The sequence below is a fragment of the Triturus cristatus genome, chromosome 2_2, assembly GCF_964204655.1.
Source record: "Triturus cristatus chromosome 2_2, aTriCri1.1, whole genome shotgun sequence".
Lineage (NCBI taxonomy): Eukaryota > Metazoa > Chordata > Amphibia > Caudata > Salamandridae > Triturus > Triturus cristatus.
In genome coordinates this window covers 790451628-790467470 of record NC_140582.1, presented here as the reverse complement: position 1 = coordinate 790467470, position 15843 = coordinate 790451628, and the positions used below count along the sequence as shown (strand labels likewise).

At 43.4% G+C, this 15843-nt stretch overlaps 1 protein-coding gene across 3 annotated transcripts in view; it reads right to left on the bottom strand.

Annotated features, from left to right (window-relative positions):
* Positions 1-433: 433 nt before the first annotated feature.
* NMU (neuromedin U) overlaps positions 434-15843 on the bottom strand; it is a 405214-nt gene continuing 389804 nt past the window's right edge. For 2 of the 3 annotated variants that reach the window (XM_085643297.1, XM_085643296.1), the window contains one exon: positions 665-795. The gene's annotated coding sequence lies outside the window, so the exon portion shown is untranslated. Of the gene's footprint in view, positions 796-15843 lie in introns of all 3 variants that reach the window. The other variant, XM_085643295.1, reaches the window with a different exon arrangement.

Genomic DNA, 15843 nt, shown 5'->3' with positions numbered 1-15843 from the left:
TGGTGGTGGTGGTATTGATGGTGGTATAGGTGGCAGTGATATCGGTGGTGGTGGTATTGGTGGCGGTATTGGAATGGTGGTGGTGGTAATCGGTAATCGGGAGAGCTACCCCTAAATTCTCAGAAGCCACACCTGCATGGCAACTGCTCGTCATCTGTACCTGCCCCATGAAGAAATTCTGTGATAGAATATCTTTAAATACAATCTTGGCTAGGAGGAATACGTTTCTGTTGGGGATCAGTCAACCAATAGTTGAGTTGGCGAATGCTGTGACAGCCATTAAAAAGCTGAAAAAAGTGCAGGTAAAGCGAAATACGGCAGCTGTAAGAAAGATACCCTATGAAAGGAGGAAGCAATGAAGAAGCTTCCATCTCGCAACACTCAGTGGGAAAGAAGAAACCCAACACTCCAGTATCTTAAAGGCGTCAGATGTCTCATTAAAAACAACCCTTTGCCGGTTACTTTATTTACAGCAGCAAGTACATATTTCTAGCAATATTGTGAGAGCGCAGATAGTTTGCATGCATGGATATTATTATATGTTACTCTGTCATTTACAGTTCCATTAAAACACAAAAATTGTAAATATTAGAACACTGGGAAACAAATATTTGCTATGCATTTAATGTATATAAGTTAAACCCTTTAGATCTAACCAAAAATAATTTAAGAACATTTACATTCTAAAGTGAGTTATTAAGAATTGTACAGTTGGTGAGAGACATTTTTGAAGAAAACGTGTCTGTTCATTCTGCATTCCCACAGCACTTTTAGGTCCAAAGAAGCAAACGAATTCTGAAAAATAAAATAGGCAATTATATAGTGAGAAAGGGTGCAATGCTTTTAGTTGTTATTAAGTTTTAATACGTCCTAAGCCTATTTGAGGTAAAATGAAACCATGTAGTGAGAAAGAACAATACTTTGTGGATAAACAATTAGCAGTATTTTACAGTTTGTTAACAGATTTACGAAATAACGCATTCACATTCTAGCAATAAATATAAAATATAAAGGCAAAAAAATGTAAAGTGAATAAAGCTACATTAGATACCTAAATTGTGTGTGGGCAGTGTGAAGTGGGGCACGTAAACTGCAGAAACATGAGACCTGGTTCACCCTCATTACATAACTCTTCAGGGCTTAGTCAGGCCCTTGGGTCTCCTTCTTCTCCAGATTATCTCTGTACAAAAAATACAGCCTGAGAGCCTGCCAGGCTGAAACCTATGGGAATGCCTCGCGCTTATCCTTTCCTTGAAGAAGGAATTGGGATGTGCAGAAAATAAAGGCAGCTGGTAAACTTTGAAAGTGGAGGGGTGGAAATCCTGCCTCAGGGTATGCAAGGGAACATAGTAAATGAAACTAACGCAAGCAGCCTTCCAAAAGGTAGCTCCATTTGAATGCAGAGTTGAGAGGCAATTATAGTTCTGAAGTGGGTCAGGGGTTGGGAAGGGTGGTCCCCGAGATTGTAAAACAATAATACATTTTCTAGAACATCTTTAAAAACTTGATCAAAAAGTGCAGTTTTTGCAGGCATTGTTGAACAGACATTCATGACTTATTTCAAATAATGATTGGTTTGCCCTACAAGCCCAATTCTCCCCAGAGGGTTTGGCATTATGCAGGAGGGCTTGGTGGCTATCATTGGAAACTAGCATTGGCAAAGGTGATCTATTGGCTTTGCCAATGCTTATTTACACAGGCATGAAAATGCATGTGTTAGGATGCATGGGCGCACATGTCCTGCAATCTTTGATTGGGTTTCCTCTCTAAGGAAACCCTATTAAAGAAATCTATACCAAGATGGCCACTATGCATTGTGATGCATGCGCCCGCGCTTGTCATGGCATAAGCATACATATATGCCTCATGATACATGTGCATGCACTGCGGTTACCTATGCAGGTGCACTCAGCCCTGAGTTCAAGCAGATTCTCCTCCAGATCATTTATTTACAATGCAAACAGGAATGGGGCAAAAACACAGCCAGGTTAAAGGCTGAAGTTGTCTCTCCACCCGAGCCTTATCCATATTGTGAAGCTCTCTAAGCAAATTGACAATGTACTGGTCGAACCCCATATCAGTCAATATGCTCCAGAGCTTGGACCTGTTAACAGAGTCAAAAGCAGAGTTCAGGTCCATAAAGACCAGGTACAGCTGACCATTCCTAGCCACCGTCTATTTACTTATAAACAGGTTTAAATTGAGAGACTGCTCCACAGTACCTAAAACCGGACGGAAGACAAATTTGACCTCTGGAAGCACATTATGTTATTTGGCCCATGTCTGGAGGCGATCCAGTAAAATATGTCGCATGATTCTAGCAGTTGAGTTAATCTATGATAAGGGTTGCGAGTACTCTTTCGAGCCCTTTTTAATATCGGAAAAATAATGGCATGGGGCCAATCCTTAGGCAGGCCAATGACTACGGCTTCATTGAGGACTTGGGTCAAGAGGGGGCCCATAATGAAGTATTGGCCTTGAACATGTCGGAAGGTATCTCATCTGGGCCTGGAACAGGCCCAACTGGGCAACTAGCTATTGCCAGCAGGACCACACTCAATTCTATCTCTGGGGCAGCCGAGGATTTCACCAGAGACTGAGAGTGTGCAGGGAAACCTAAGGGTGACCCAGCTAGGTCGTTGGTGAAGCGATCTGAAGTCTCTCTGGCAGGACCCTCATAAGGCTTCGTAAAATGGGAGACCCAGAGCTCACGGGGATCACAGTGTCAATACTAGGGATTTTGACTTTCTCAAAATAGTTGCGATTAACTGCTGCCCAAAATGCCTTCATGTCCTTTAGCTCGCTTGCTTGTAATAGAAAGGAAATATATTCTTCTCTAATAGCATTCTACCTTACTCTGAGGGTACCCTTATATATAGATCTACAACTTCTAAACTCCTCCCGATCTTTGGGTTTCTTCTTTAGGGCAGAAAGCAGCTGGTTTTGCACCTTAGTGCAGTCAAGATCGAACCATTTGCTCTCTAGTAAAAAGCAAGGACTGATCCAAAGCCCATACTATGTTTATTGGAAACAACATGTTTGGCCAACAGACAGCTAAAGCGGTCTGTAGTTGAGATCTAAAAAGGAGCCAGATGTATGTATTTATTCAGCAAAGTTTCCAAACGGAAAATATGTTTTAACTGCGGTTTTGAAGATTCCTTAGAAACAGAGACCATACTCATATTACAGAGTTCTCTTATCCTCATTGTCCCAGCTTGACACGAATGCAGGTCAAAGTCAAGGGCTGCTCAGTGCGTAGTGGTGTTGCACGAATAGGCCAGGGGTGTTTATTGTACCTTGATTGCTTGCCACACTGAACAGAATCTCCTCTGGGTTAATTTGAAGTGCAGATATTCTCAGAGCTTGTGAGAGCAAGTAATATTCCATGCTCAATCATTCTTTGGAGTCTCTTTTGAGACTGCCTATAGGAATACCACATGTGGACCAAACTGCCATGATGGTTTCACTTAAGAAGACGAATGCATCAATCATTTTATCAGAACATTATTGTTACAGTAGTCAGAGGAAAGGGCCTTCACAGTGCCATTATCTTATTATCTGATTTATTTACATTTATAAAATATATTTGTCTACTATATGTGACTATCGGCCACTGTTTTCTATTGCAATATCAATGCACATGAATGACTCTGACAAGGCCTTCTGGTAGTACTTTTGTCTTTACACAAAAATACCAATAAAATAAGTGGAAAAAACAGGTCGAGCCAGAAGGCGTCACAGTGTATGACTGGAATTAAGGGCCCCTGTTCCCAAATCCTTCTTTTGGTTTTAGAAGTTGCTTCAAGTAGGTAAGATAGCTCGAGGGATTCACCACCTGCTACTGAGTTGTACATACGATCTGCAGAGCCGAACCTCAGCAGGTTTAACTGAACCCTATATTATACAATGGGTGTAAACCAAGCTACTATTTTAAATGGGGATTTACGATTACATTTTTAGCAATTGCATAAGTTGCAAAATAATAAAAGAATAATTGTACAATAATGTCCCTCAGTACTTTTTATTTCAGAAGTGCACCCTTTGAAATCAAACATTTCCTTGTTCCTTTCTTTGCCTTCAAACAATATATGTAATTGTCTAAAATGTACATGTGTTTCTTAATGCCTTTTTATTACTGCAGAGGTAACACTGCAAAATGACTATAAGGGAACAGACAGTAGGCTACCCAGGTCTTAGAAAAATGGTGGCTGATGTCTGCTGCAGGGACACTAGGTGGGGGTTAATTCAGTGACGTGCCCATGGCACGGCTTATAGCAGTAGTGGAAACTGCCTGGGGTTTCAGCCACCATCAAATGTCTGCAAGAGCTTCGTAGAAACGTTTCATGTTGTAAAGTACACGCAGTAACATGCTCATCCAACCCTCAGGACGTCCAGAGCTGCCAACTTTGGAGCTGGGAAACCAAGTTCAAGTCTGGGTGTCAGCTCAACATCCTGTGACTCTGGGAAAATCACTTAATCACTTAATCTCCCCGTGCCTACAAAAAATGAATGCGTCCTTGTGTAATGTAACTGGTGCTCAGGTAAAGCACTCCAAAACCTCCAGAGGGCCAATCAAGCTTCACCTCTCTATTGAGCACACGCAGGGAAAGAAAATACCACTGGACCCCTGAGATCCTTGGCGATTGTTCATTTTTTTCAATCATGGCCACACCCAGGCTCATAACTTGAAAGAGACAACATTGGAAAGAGGAGTCTGTTTTATGTGTTGTATTTCTTGCTTTTTTTTTTAGTTTGTTTTACTTTCGCCAGTAGGACCTGGTCTCAAGGGTAGCCTAGGACTGGCTCCCGGGGTTGCTGGAAACTAGTTCGCTAATTTACATTCCCACCTTATAATAAAAATTGCGCCAGACCGCGAGCGAGCCACACCTCTGACCCTGGACCCCGCCCATGGAGCCCGCCTTACACGGGAGCAGAACGCGTCCGCGCAGCTGAGTGCTGCTGTCTGTTTGCTTACCTGACGACTCCATTTGCTGATTGGTTTCCTTGTAGGCAGACCATCGTGCTGTTTTGAGAGTTGCCTGGCTCCCGGCCTCACTGTGTTGGGACCATCTTGAATTGGGAGTTAGCCCGTTTTTACTGTATTTATGTGTTGTAGTTCTCACTTCTCTTTTAGTTTGCTTTAATTTCACCCGTAGGACACCGTCTCCAGGGTAGGTTGTGACCGGCTCAAGGAGTTGCTGGACCATAGTTTACTTTCCCCACTTATTTTAAAAATTGTGTTGAATCATGAGCAAGCTACGCCTCTGTCCCCGCCCTCGCCCATGAGCCCTACTTTACAGGGGCACTGAGTGCGTCTGCACAGTGGATGCGTTCAGGGGGTGCGCTACTGGTGTGCCTACGGCAAGCCCATCTGTGCTCTTCCGTGCACAGACCAGCCCTCTTGTCAATTTTGAGTTAGCGTCTCCTCCGCATGCTACTTGCTCACGTGAGACTCTGCTAGCCTATATGTGTTCAGGTGAGCCATTTGAATGCACTAAAATTAATCCTTTGATCTGGCCTTCGTGCCCTAGTGTTTGTTCTCCTGGCTGTGTAGCGTTGATAGGCAGACTTATGCCTGACCCTCCTACCAACTCTGGTATCTCTCATTCCATCTCTGTGACTACTTTGAATAGCCCACAGGTGTCTCAATACTAGATCCCTTATCATACACGAGGCACAATTTTCCATTTTTTGTGACTCCCACACCCCAGGGCAAATGTTTCTGTAGGTTTGATCGAGAAGGCAAGCGGAGCGGAGGCATCACCATTTTATTTAGGTCTGATTATACGGTGAATTGGACTCCCATCAAGTCACCACTCTGCGAAGTGCCATTATTTAGTGTTCAATTATCACCTAAGCAGTCATTTAGGGGTTTACTACTTTACCGTCCTCCTGGCCATAGGGCCCCATTTGCTCAGGAGTTCAGCGGCCTCCTTGAGGATGAAATTGCACGGAAGGATTTTATGGAGCTGGGTGACTTTAATTTTCATTTTGAGGTGTAGGCCGACTTTGACACCATGTCTCTTACAAACTATGTGGGTTCAAGGGCTGTTGCTAAGGGTGCAAAGTCCCCCTCACCAAGCGGGGCACATTCTTGATGGAATTTTCTCTAACAATCCCTCACTAAATTTCTTCTCTATCTTTCCTCTTACCTGGTCCAATCATAGTGCTGTCTTTTTCAACATTTCCTGCAACCAGTCATATCACAGACCCGTGAGCGGTCCTGCTTATACCATTAAAAATAAAAGGTACTGCACTACCGCTCCTTGGTTCTCCGAGGAGGTCAGGACCTTGAAACAGGCCGGTAGAATTCCCAACAGATGCTGGTGTAAAAATTACTGCAGTAAAGAAAGAGACAATTACAGGATTTGCCTATCCAAGTATAAGGCCTCTATCCGCAAGGCAAAATGAGATTATTTTACCAGCAGGATCGAACTTGCAGCAAATTCCACTAATTAACTGTTCTCTACTCACTTCTGTCACTGCCACCTGCTAAAAGAATCCAATCAGTCCTTTTGCGATTTAGTAGCCGCTGCCTTTCGTCTTAAGGTTGAGGATGTTTTTAATACCTTCTTCTAGCCAAGATTCTGGAAAAGGTGTTGAATACTCAGCTGGGTACCTATATCAACACACACAATCTTTTTCACTCTACTCAATTTCGTTTTTGCGCTGGTCACAGCACTGAGACCGCGCTCATTAAGGTTAATGAGGAGATCAGAGTCTCTCTTGACAAGGGCGACCGAGCTGCATTGATCCTGCTCGACCTATCAGCAGCCTTTTTTACAGCGAATCATGGGCTGTAGATGGACAAGGCTGAGTGGGATCAGTGTGACAGGCTCGACTTGGAAGCTATTGAACTCGTTCCTCTCAGGACGAGTTCAATCAGTCAGAATGGGTGAGTTTTCTTCTCCATCTTTTTCACTCCCGCCTGGCGTCTGCCAAGGATCCTCCATCAGTCCTCTCCTATTACATATTTATGTTACTCCTCTTGCTGCACTCATTTGATCATTCAAATTTGCATTGACCACATATGCAGATGACACACAAATTGTTGTGTCCCTTTCAACAGAGGATACAGGAGTGGCACAGCGTTTTTGCGACTGCATGAATCCAGTTGTACAATGGATGGCAAGTAATTGCCTCAAATTGAATTCATCTAACACTGATGTATTGGTGTTTGGCTCCTAGCCGTCATTTTGGACTTCTAATTATTGGCCTTCTGAGCTGGGCCCTACTCCAGTTAACTGTTAAGAATCTAGGAGTTCTGGTCAATAATAAACTCTCCTACATCAATCAAGCCAATGCTGTGTCTTCCACAGCTTTTTTTTGTTCTGAAAATGAACCGAAAAATTCTTCCCTTTCTACCAGGACATCATTGGAAAACCGTGGTATCTTCTCTTGTAATCTCAAAGATCAATTACTGTAACGGTCTCTATCTCAATGCCCATCAGATGCCCTTGAACAAATTCCAAACTTTACAAAATGCTGCTGCCTGGCTTTTGTATAGAATTCCCAAATACCATTTGGTTTCAAAATTCATTTCTAAACTTCACTGGCTCCCTGTGAGACAGAGAGTTACCGTCAAGGCCATGTGCACTGCGTGGGATAGACCCTGACTTCCTGAGGAAGAGTTTTACATGGTATGTACCAGGTAGGTCTCTATGTTCTTCATCTGCCAAACTACTCAAAATCCCCAAATTCATATAAGACAGCTGGGGAGGTAGAGGTTTTGTTCTTGGAGCAACCAAGGCTTGGAATGATCTCCCTTTATATATCAAGTCTCTTCCCAGCCTTTTGGCATTTAGAAAGGCCTTAAAGGCTTGGCTCTTCTCTAGTGGATAACTGTCATCATTTTGTCTTTTCACTCAGCTAAAGCGAGTGCTTTACAAAACTTTTTAACATAACATAATGGTCTCTCCCAAATGGATTCCTGCCCAGGGATCGTGGGGTGGTCGTGATCTTGGATTCAAGAATCTAACCACTGGTCCACAGGAGACCTGTTCATGAAGCAGCAGTCTTTCTGGCATAGGGGCGAACCCCACCCTAGGGGGACAAACAATGTGGCAAAGACTTTTCTCCTCCTTTTAGGACTGATCGCCCTGTGGCCCCAAATAAGCTGCCAGGGTACAGGAAAAGGTTATTGCTCACTTTGCCACTGGATTCAAGATAGCCTGGGTTGATGAGGGTTATGAACCCGAAACCGGTCCCAGGATGCTTGTTTCCGGTCCAGGGAAGACATGGCTTGGCAGTTCGGGCTGGTCTGTTCCCATGAGGCACAGGGTCAGACTGATTTGCATATGGCTATGTCTGAACTGGCGTGGTGGAGTGAGCTAAAGAATGATGATGGATTAAACCCAGATCAGTTGACTAGGGGTGAGTGTTTGATTTGCTCAAACGCTCCGTCCATCATCCCCTTTGGTATCGCTTTGTTTGCCCTAAGTTGGCAGGGTATGTCCAGACGTGGATCCCTTGCTCACTTTGCCACTGGATTCAAGATAGCCTGGCTGATGAGGGTTATGAACCCGAAACCGGTCCCAGGATGCTTGTTTCCGGTCCAGGGAAGACATGGCTTGGCAGTTCGGGCTGGACTGTTCCCATAAGGAACAGGGTCAGACTGATTTACATATGGCCATGTCTGAACTGGGGTGGTGGAGTGAGCTAAAGAATGATGATGGATTAAACCCAGATCAGTTGACTGGGGGTGAGTGTTTGATTTGCTCAAACGCTCTGTCCCTCATCCGCTTTGGTATCGCTTTGTTTGCCTTAAGTTGGCAGGGTATGTCCAGACGTGGATCCCTTGCTCACTTTGCCACTGGATTCAAGATAGCCTGGCTTATGAGGGTTATGAACCCGAAACCGGTCCCAGGATGCTTGTTTCTGGTCCAGGGAAGACATGGCTTGGCAGTTCAGGCTGGACTGTTTCCATGAGGCACAGTGTCAGACTGATTTGCATATGGCCATGTCTGAACTGGGGTGGTGGAGTGAGCTAATGAATGATGATGGATTAAACCCAGATCAGTTGACTGGGGGTGAGTGTTTGATTTGCTCAAACGCTCCGTCCTTCATCCCCTTTGGCATCGCTTTGTTTGCCCTAAGTTGGCAGGGTATGTCCAGACGTGGATCCCTTGCTCACTTTGCCACTGGATTCAAGATAGCCTGGCTGATGAGGGTTATGAACCCGAAACCGGTCCCAGGATGCTTGTTTCCGGTCCAGGGAAGACATGGCTTGGCAGTTCGGTCTGGACTGTTTCCATGAGGCACAGGGTCAGACTGATTTGCATATTGCCATGTCTGAACTGGGGTGGTGGAGTGAACTAAAGAATGATGATGGATTAAACCCAGATCAGTTGACTGGGGGTGAGTGTTTGATTTGCTCAAACTCTCCGTCCATCATCCCCTTTGGTATCGCAAAGGTTATAAGGCCCCAGGAATCCCTGGTGGGCGCTATTATTTTTTCAAGTGTGGTCCATATCCGGTTGCATTACTCCCCTTCTGGGCTGCAGAAGACACGGGAAAGGCACCATTTGAAAGGGGAGACAATTTAGGGTGCCCCTCCGTAATTGTTTCCTGCTCCGGAATTGCATCTGTTTCTCACACTTTGTTTCTGGACTCAGTGAGTCCCCAACCCATCCAACATAATAAAGTTACAAATGAGCGAACAGCGATAGTGAAGTACAAATATTTTCAGTGTGTGAGGCCATTATAATGGTCAGCCTGCAGAAATCTCATGCAAAGTGCTGAGTGCACAATTTGCAACCATGTATAGTTTGTGCATACAGGAATGGAGAGTCATACCCAATTTACGCAGGATGCCACCCATTACTAAGTGCGCAAAACACCATTTTGCTCAGATTGCTCCCGCATTTTGTGTCAGGTTTTTCATTCTGCAAATCATGGGAGTAAATTCCCATGACGGGCAAAATTTGCACCTGATTCGTCATCTTTTTTTAAGCCCAAACAGGAGTTTATGTCCAAAACTTTATTCTCAGCTGACCCTAGGACCTGAGTATGACATAATTTTAACCCCTCTAGTGTGGGCGAAGTGACCGATATGTCTTTGGACTACCTCTGTAATAGCAAGGATGTGAAGGCTATGTCCTCGAATGTGGTAAGTGAATGTAAACATCTTATTCTTTCACATTGCCCTTATCAAAAGAGTACCAGCCTGGCACTGTAACAGAACTACAATGCTTGAGCAGTGTCTTTTTAAGGAGACCATTAGTGGCCCACATTGAAAGATACTTGCTTGGGTTTTACAACTCGAGCGAGTATCCTTTAAGGAGGAGGACACAGCCTCCATACTAGTCAGCCTCCACAGCCTGTGTTACCCACTGCTTCCCCCATATCCTCCTTTACCATCTATAGCTCCTCATCTTCCTTCACGTCCACCAGCTCCTCCATTTATGAGGAAACCATCTCCCAGGCTCGTAAATAGACCTCTTGTCCCACTTACTCCTGAGGACATGGATGACGAAGATTCAGCTAACTCTATATACTCAGATGTGGATGAGGAGAAAGGTGAACTTCGGCCAGGAGATGATGGAGGTAACAATAAAGGATGACTACATCAGACCCGAGGAGGGTAGCAACCTGTCGAATCTACCAGATTCGCCAGACAACATCTCCCGCTTTCATAGCTTGATACATAGGGCCGCAAAAAGTCAATTGGCTGATTACTTCAGTGGAACAGCAATGCTTTCTTTATGATTTTAACGAGCAGCCAAGAAAACCTGTCAAATCCATACCTATTCTATATTTTGTTGGGTCAGAAGGACTAAAGCTGATTAAAACACCTTCTACAGTTCCAGCAGTAACACCATGGCTGGAGAAAAAGTATAAAGCCCCAGATTCTGCCCCAGTTGGTCCTACTGGCCATCCAAAGCAAGGCAATGTTACAGCATCAACAGCTCAACTTGAGTCTTAAAACCCCTTCACAACATCATCTGCTCCTTCAGACAGAGAGTAGACATCTAGATAATTTGGGCATTATTGATGCAGCTATGGATGTTTCAAACACTGGCTTTCACCAGTTTGCAGGGGCAGCTGTTTTGAGAAGGCATGGCTGGCTGAGATCCACTGCCTTTCTTTCATCCTTGGGTCTAATCCAAAATTCTTGACATGATTTTTGATAGTCTCATCCTATTTGGAAAGCATGTGGATGAAACTCTCCAAAGTCTCAAGATGAACACATGTACAGCAAAAGTATTAGTACTTCGCAACACTGAAGACTTGGTTTGTCCACTTTTCATGGCCCACACAGATCTCAAGCCTACGGAGGAGGATTTAATCAACATGGAGGTCAAGGCCGACCATACTACTCCAGATGACAATCCGGTTATGAACAAACTTACATCCCCAACCGCAACCATAGACATGTATATGGAAAATCATAAGGAAAAAAGGAGCTCTTATCAAGCACGCTTCAACAACAACCAGAAAAGAGCTTGAGTCACCGCAGTTGCCTCCCCTTTCATCCCATTTCCAGAAGATAGGGTGAAAAAGTTCCCTTTTTGCCCCAGCTTGGGACTTTATAACATTGGACTAATGGGTGTAGCAAATTGGTTGAACAGTTCATACTTTAGAGTTTATATAAAGACCTCCTATAGCCCACCCAAAAAAGAACATCATCTCCACTTGAGGGAGCTGCAACAGGACATTCTCCTTCTCCTTAATGTAAGAAACACAAATGGTCGCCAAGTCCCAGAGAAACCTGGGATTTTACTCCCAATTTGTCTTCATAAAAAAGAAGAACAGGACAATGGAGACCAGTTCTGTACCTCAAACAAGTGAACAAGTTTCTGAAGAAACAGTCTTGTCAAAGTGTTGTCAAATAGTCCTTTCTGATAAAAGCATATTATCTGACTTCCCTGGATCCTCCAGGATGCATATTTGAGTATAAGTATCCACTGAAAGGTGGATGAATAAGTTGAGTGAAAGGGACGATGGATTGGATGGATGGATAGATTGAACAAGTGGATGGCTGGATGAATAGATGTGCAAAAGTATGGCTGGATGGGCGAAAGTTTGGATGGATGAGTGAAAGTTTGGATGGATGAGTGAAAGTATGGATGGATGAGTGAAAGTATGGATGGATGAGGAAAAGTGTGGATGGATGAGCAAAAGGATAGATGGATGAGAGAAAGCATTGATGAGTAAAAGAATGGGTGCATGAGTGAAAGGGAGGATGGATGGATTCATGGACGAATAGATGGATAAATTGATGGGTGGGGGAATGGAAGGACAGAGGAGTGAAAGCGTGGATGGATGAGAGTGAAAGGATGGATGAGTGAAGGGGTAAATGGACATATGGATGGGTGGAAGGGTGGATGAATGAGTGAAAGGGTGGGTGGATGGATGAGCAAAAGGATGGATGAGTGAAATCCCGTGCTTGCCTCAATGCATACCCTATAATTAATTTCACACCCTGAGAGCATAGTAACACACACTGATCGGCTCTTGCACGTACACATTTTACAGCTTTTATCTCGCAGCACTATGTCTTCTATGTCTATTTGTGCAAGAAGGAATAAATGTTCACAGTTACTATTTTTCAAGGTGCATATTTAACCTATTATATTGTTTACGTATTATTGTACAACTGAGAAAGCTTTTCATTACCTATAATATTGCTTTTCCTTTTATTTACACAAGCTTTGCCTTACATACGAGTAAAAGTGCATAGTCATGTAATTATAGACATTATTGACTTCTATGTCTATTGCCCAACCACTGGTTGCTGTGACACCCAAGAGTGAGTGGTTAGCATAAATACAGTTACACAGAATGTACCTGATGTAGTGATCAAGGCGGCACGCCGCCGAAACACGTCTAGGTCGTTGATGGATTAAACTTTTTCTTTGTCATCATATCACGGAGTCAGTGCCTGCCTGTACGTCGCCATCAGGATTGGTGAAAAAATGTTTTATATATATATATATATATATATATATATATATATATATATATATATATATATATATATATATATATATATATATATATATACACATATATATATATATACACATATATATATATATACACATATATATATATATATATATATATAGGAGGGTGGATGGATGAGCAAAAGAATGGATAAATGGGTGAAAGGAAGGGACGCTGGATGGATGAAAAGGTGGATGGATGAGTGTAAGAATGAATGGCTGCATGAAAGAAAGGGTGGATGGATGGATAAAAGGGTGGATGAATGGACGAGTGAAAGGAGGATGTATGATGAGATAAAGGATGGAAGGATGGATAGATGAGTGAAAGGATGGATGGCTGAGAGAAAGGGTAGATGAATAAGTTGAGTGAAAGGGACGATGGATTGGATGGATGGATAGATTGAACAAGTGGATGGATGGATGAATGGATGTGCGAAAGTATGGCTGGATGGGCGAATGTTTGGATGGATGAGTGAAAGTTTGGATGGATGAGTGAAAGTATGGATGGATGAACGAAAGTATGGATGGATGAGCGAAAGTATGGATGGATGAGAGAAAGGATTGATGAGGAAAAGAATGGGTGCATGAGTGAAAGGGTGGATGGATGGATTCATGGACGAATAGATGGATGAATTGATGGGTGGGGGAATGGATGGACAGATGAGTGAAAGCGCGGATGGATGAGAGTGAAAGAATGGATGAGTGAAGGGGTAAATGGACAGATGGATGGGTGGAAGGGTGGATGAATGAGTGAAAGGGTGGGTGGATGGATGAACAAAAGGATGGATGAGTGAAAGGATGGATGGATGAGTGAAAAGGTAGATGAATGGATGGAGAGATAGGTAGATGGATGGATAGGTTTTATGGATAAGTTTGGAGATGGATGGATAGGTTTGGTATGGATGGATGGACGGATGTAATGGTGAAAGACTGAATGATGGATGACAGAATATAAAGGTGAAATGGTGGATATCAGCAAGTGGACGGAAGGATAAATGGATAGATGATTGGATGGTAGAGACAAGAGAGCTCTTCTGGGGAGTTTAGTGATAACATTCTTCGTTTGCTTGCTGCCATAAGAGCTTTGGTTCAAAGTGAGGATATTTTAATTTTCTGGCTATGTCCTTGTGTATGTATATATCAAGAGTTGCCTCAAATTAAGGAAAACACGGACACACTCAGGTCAGGGTGTAATTTGACCTTTAATTCTGCATCAAAGCACTCAAACAACATCACTTTTCAACCATTTCTACAGTGAATTATGGGAGATGTTGTCCATACTTATCTATAGGTAACACTAGTAATGAAAAACTGTGATATAACACAAAAATTAACAATTTACATAAATAAATCACATTTTCATCTTATGGTGCACCTAATATTTCATTACCTGTTGAAAAAGTATTATTTTTTATGTTAATTTATGATGCTGTATCAATAAACACACAACTTAAATAAAATATTCTACCTGCTACTTAGGCTGTCGTTCAATCACAACTGCCAGCATATGCATAAAATATAAGGTGCTAATTCCGAACAGTATTAATAGTTGATGAATCACAATCTGCTGTTCTGTCCAGGGCTCAATCCCAAATAATTAGATTTTATGAACACTTCAAACTCCCCAAATTTCGATAACATGAACATATATGTTATTCACTTTTTTTCAGTGCCTAATAGTAGGTAATTCTACAAGTTTACATTCATCTGCCGTTTATGCTTTTCAATGCTGGTCAAGTTCCTGTTTTTGAGCCCCCTCTAATCATTCATCACGTCCTCTAGTGGGCCGAATACTTTCAAATCTCATCATAATTTGTGCTTGTATGTCTTCAACATTGCAATCATAAAGCCTCTGGTTGTGATCCAAACTCTTTGCTTAGAGAATTGATCTGGGATGGGAAGTAAGTCAGGGTCTCACTGTGTACACTCCAGAGACCCACAACTGCAGGCGGTTTGGGTGGTTCAGATTACGAATTGTATTACTTATCTGCACAGCTGTAGTGGGTCACCCGATGGCTGATGGGGCTCAATTTGGCAGAAATGGGGGGAGCTCAGGGATCCGGGCAGAGTAGAAAAATTGTTAGCTGCATTACTAGGTATTAAACTCACTTCTCTGCGTAGGCTGGGGCTACTCCATATGGTGGTTCGGTGTTGGAGGTGTGAAGAAGACTACTTTGTATGTGCCAGTGATGCCGCTTGTGGGTTTGCCAACCACAGGGGAGGCTACTTCACTGACCGCCGACTGCCCCCCTGGACAGAGGCATGAGTAAAGACATTGGGGGACTGCTACTATGAGGGCAGCTTTCGCCTAGTGGAGGAACTGATGGCTGAAGATAATTTACCAGTGTCTCAGTTCCTGACATACAGGGCACTGATGGGGGCTATCAGGCTTCTTCTGTGGGTCCTGGAACCTGAACCTCCGGTGCATGATCACCTGCTGACTTTGCTCACCTTCTGTGGGGGTCAGCACCTGGTTGTTTGGATGTTTAAAACGGTGCTGGCTATGAAAGTAGATGACCTGCCAGCCTTAAAGACCGAATGGGAGGAATACAGTGACCGACCACTCAATAGAAAGGAATGGGGTTAGACTCTGGAGCATGAATATACTCTAACACGCAACCCAAGATTAATGTACACTCAGTTCAACTACTTACATTGTACATATCTCACGCCACACAGACTGAATTTCATGCTTCACGCCACTGACTTGAGTTGTCCCAGGTGTGCCCATACAGCCAATGGATTTCTACATATGGTGTGGGACTGCGCCATTATCAACCACTTCTGGTTTCATCTAACAGAAGACATGGAGCGTACGATGGGCCTAGTAGGCTACACTCACTAGAGATTTGCATAATTGGGTTATATTCCCGAAAATCCGAGAACAAAGTTGTAA